The sequence below is a fragment of the Pristiophorus japonicus genome, chromosome 5 (genome assembly GCF_044704955.1).
Source record: "Pristiophorus japonicus isolate sPriJap1 chromosome 5, sPriJap1.hap1, whole genome shotgun sequence".
In the NCBI taxonomy this organism is placed as follows: Eukaryota; Metazoa; Chordata; class Chondrichthyes; family Pristiophoridae; genus Pristiophorus; species Pristiophorus japonicus.
In genome coordinates this window covers 66,488,702-66,493,109 of record NC_091981.1, presented here as the reverse complement: position 1 = coordinate 66,493,109, position 4,408 = coordinate 66,488,702, and the positions used below count along the sequence as shown (strand labels likewise).

At 52.0% G+C, this 4,408-nt stretch overlaps 1 pseudogene; it reads right to left on the bottom strand.

Annotated features, from left to right (window-relative positions):
- Window positions 1–294: 294 nt before the first annotated feature.
- Window positions 295–525, bottom strand: LOC139264937 (U2 spliceosomal RNA; annotated as a pseudogene).
- Between the last annotated feature and the right edge of the window lie 3,883 nt (window positions 526–4,408).

The following is a 4,408-nucleotide window of genomic DNA, read 5'->3' as shown; positions in this document are numbered from 1 at the left end:
TTCATGATGGCGAGGTTGTGCAGCATGCAGCAGACCACGACAAATATTAAGATACGCTCTGGTGAGTACTGCAGGCTCCTCCAGAGGGGTCCAGACAGTGGAAGCGTTGTTTAAGGACATCAATGGTCTGCTCTATCAGATTCCATGTGGAAGCATGGTTTTCATTAAATTTTTTTTTTTTTAAATTCATGTCCAATCGTTATCCAATCGTTACAATTCTTTGTCAAACGCCAGAGGTCACCCTGCACCAGTCAAGGATCACTCTGCGCCAATGCTCTTAGCCAAAAGGCCTAGAGCCACTGCACCGTTCCTGGAAGTACTGCAATACCAGGTTCGTGCCATGGAGGTGGATGGGTCAGGTCCCCCACACACCTCCGTGGAGGTGGATGGGTCACTAATCCCACCCACCTCCGGTTTTACAAAAATGTAAGCATATACCTTCCTGACCAGGGAGAAACCACCCGGACGTCATGGTGGCTGGTCAGGTTAGTTATGCAGATCTTAGCCAAAAGGCCGAGAAGCGTTCTTCTGAGTGCCGGCAGCGTTGCGCAGGTGCGTTGGAGCATGCGCGCATGCGCAATGGCTCAGCAGGGCGTTTTTCCCCCAGTCTGTGTTTGAATGGTGTAGATACCGGGGAGTGATGGAGGAGAGTGGGAAGGGGGCACTGGGGAGGTGATCGGTGGGGGAGAAGCATGGGAAGGGATGGGGAAGCATGAGAAGGGATGGAGGAGCATGGGTTGGGGGGCACTGGGGAGGTGATCGGTAGAGGAGAAGCATGGGAAAGGATGGAGAAGCATGGGAAAGGATGGAGGAGCATGGGAAGGGATGGAGGAGCATGGGTTGGGGGGCACTGGGGAGGTGATCGGTGGAGGAGAAGCATGGGAAAGGATGGAGAAGCATGGGAAAGGATGGAGGAGCGTGGGAAGGGATGGAGGAGCGTGGGTTGGGGGGGCACTCGAAATGATCGAAGGGCCGGAGGAGAGAGCAAGGGTGCCTCCATCCAGGCTCCCCGCCCCCCCACGTTCAGCCCCTCCCCCCACCCCCACCCTCTCTTCCCCCACCTCCTACACTTCACTGTCAGAGACAGAGAGAGAGAGACACTGTCAGATACAGAGAGAGAGAGACAGTGACAGAAACACTGACAGAGACACAGAGAGAGGCTGACAGAAACATTTTTACTTCACATAAAGGTAGGACTTCTATTTTTTACTTTTTTATTGATTGGATTTTCTATGTCCTTACTATACAGTATAAATGCACATGAGGCCCATACTTGAGAGAAGGTCACTCTGTGACCAGTTACCTTTATTAGCCAGAACATTATGAAGTGATGAAGGTGGGTGGAGCTTCCCCTTTAATAGCTGAAAGTCCAGGTTAGGAGTGTCTCCCACAAGTTCACCACCTAGTGGTCAATGTTCTCAAGGTGTACAACTTAGGTCAGTTTATACATGGGTTACAATGACAGTCGAATACATGATATCACCTCCCTCGCAAAGTCTTATTGGGATCACAGGTTAAGTCTCTCTGATGGTTTACGCTCCCTTGTAGAGCGCCTGAGTTGGGGCTCCGGTTGTTGGGCGCTGGCCTGAGTGTCTGCTGTTTGCGGTGCCTCAGGCCTGTCCGGACTGCCCACAGTGACTGGGCTCTCCTCTGCTTGGTCCCGGTGTTCGGTCACCTGTGGAGGAGTGAACTCTACATCATGTTCTTCCTCTGCTTCTTCTATGGGGCTGCTGAACCTCCTTTTTGTTTGATCCACGTGTTTGCGGCAGATTTGTCCATTGGTAAGTTAAACTACTAGAATCCTATTCCCCTCTTTGGCAATCAAAGTGCCTGCGAGCCATTTAGGCCCTGCAGCGTAGTTGAAGACAAAGACAGGGTCATTGACATCAATACATCGCGCCCTCGCATTCCCGTCATGGTAGTCACATTGTGACTGGCGCCTGCTCTCAACAATTTCTTTCGTGGTGAGGTGTACAAGGGATAACCTGGTTTAGAACGTCCTTTTCATTAGCAGCTCTGCGGATGGGAGCCCTGTGAGCGAGTGTGGTCGGGATCTATTGGCCAACAGGAGGCGTGATAAGCGGCTTTGCAGGGAACCCCCTTGGATTCTGAGCATCCCCTATTTGATTATCTGCACTGCTCATTCCGCCTGGCCATTTGAGGCCGGCTTCAACGGTGCCGTTCTGACATGGTTGATACCATTTCCTGCCATGAAGTCCTGGAATTCAATGCTTGTGAAGCACGGGCCATTGTCGCTGACCAAGACGTCCGGTAGACCATGGGTGGCGAACATTGCCCGTAGACTTCTACCGTAGCAGAGGATGTGCTTGAATTGAGAATGTCACACTCGATCCATTTGGAGTAGGCATCTACTACAACCAAAAACATTTTTCCCATGAAAGGACCTGCGTAGTCCACATGGGTGCGTGACCATGGCTTGGCGGGCCAGGACCAGGAGCTAAGGGGGGCTTCCCTGGGCGCATTGCCCAGCTGGGCACACGTGTTGCACCTGCGAACACAAAGTTCCAGGTCTGCATCTATCCCTGGCCACCAAACGTGTGACCTGGCAATTGCCTTCATCATGACAATGCCCGGGTGCTCATTGTGGAGTTCTCTGATGAGCATCTCTTTGCCCATCTGGGGCATGACTACTCGGTTTCCCCACAGTAGGCAATCGGCCTGAGTCGAGAGTTCATCCTTGCGCCTGTGAAATGGTTTGAATGCCTCAGGGCATGTCCCGTACGTGGCTGCCCAGTCCCCATTCAGGACACATTTCTTGACTAAAGACAGTAGCGGGTCTCTATTTGTCCAGACTTTGATCTGACAGGTTGCCATGGGTGAGCCTTCGCTTTCGAAAGCTTCAACAGCCATGACCATCTCTGCAGCAGGCTCGGTTGCCCCCTCGGTGGTGGCTAGTGGGAGCCTGCTGAGTGCATCGGCGCAGTTTTCAGTGCCCGGTCTGTGCCGAATTGTATAGTCATAGGCGGCTAATGTGAGTGCCCACCTCTGTATGCCAATGCATTTGCATTTATGGCCTTGTTGTCGGCCAAAAGGGACATTAGGGGTTTATGATCTGTCTCCAGCTCAAATTTCCTGCCAAACAGGAACAGGTGCATTTTTTTTACTGCATATACACATGCAAGCACTTCCTTTTCTACCATCCCGTAGCCCCTTTCTGCCTGCGACAGACTTCTGGAGGCATAAGCTACTGGCTGTAACTGTCCCTTGGCATTAACATGCTGCACCACACACCCGACCCCATAGGACAATGCATCGCACATTAAAACAAGTTTCTTACATGGGTCATATAGCGTTAGCAGATTGTTGGAGCATAACAAAATGCGCGCTCTATCAAAAGCCCTTTCCTGGCTGTCACCCCAGACCCATTCGCGACCTTTGCGTAGGAGCACGTGTAGCGGCTCTAACAGCGTGCTCAATTTGGGAACAAAGTTACCAAATAGTTCAGGAGCCCCAGGAACGACCGCAGCTCCGTCATGTTAAGGGATCTGCGTGCTCTCTGGATCGCTTCCGTTTTGGACGCAGTAGGTCTGATCCCATCTGCTGCTACCCTCATCCCCAGGAATTCTACTTCTGGAGCTAGGAAGACACACTTCGTCTTTTTCAGTCGCAGCCCTACCTGGTCCAGTCTGCGTAGCACCTCCTCCAGGTTGTGGAGGGTTCTTCAGTCTGAGGATGTTGTCTTGAAAAACCAGCGTCCTTGGAATCGACTTGAAGAGGCTTTCCATATTTCATTGAAAGATCGCGGCGGCCAAGCGAATCCCGAACGGACATCTGTTGTACTCAAACAATCCCTTGTGTGTCGTGATGGTGGTAAGCTTCTTCGACTCACTCGCCAGCTCCTGGTCATGTAAGCTGAGGTCAGGTCCAATTTTGAAAAAAGTTTGCCATCGGATAGCGACGCAAAAAGGTCCTCCGCTCTCGGTATCGGGTACTGGTCTTGGAGTGACACCCGATTGATGGTGGCCTTGTAATCACCACATATCCTGACCGACCCATCCGCCTTGAGCACCGGCACAATCGGGCTCACCCAGTCGCTGAATTCGACTGGCAAGATGATGCCTTCCCTCAGCAGGCGGCCCAATTCACCTTCTATCTTTTCCCGCATCACGTACGGCACCGCTCTGGCCTTGTGGTGTACTGGCCTGGCGTCCGGGTTTATGTGAATCAATATCTTGGCCCCCATGAAAGTGCCAATGCTGGGTTGAAATAATGAGTCAAATTTGTCCAGGACCTGTGAGCATGATACTCGCTCCACTGAGGAAATTGCATTGACATCGCCCCATTTCCAGTTCATGACAGCAAGCCAACTCCTCCCGAGTAGTGCAGGACCGTCCCCCAGGACAATCCAGAGTGGCAATCTATTCTCCGAATCTTTATGGATCACGAC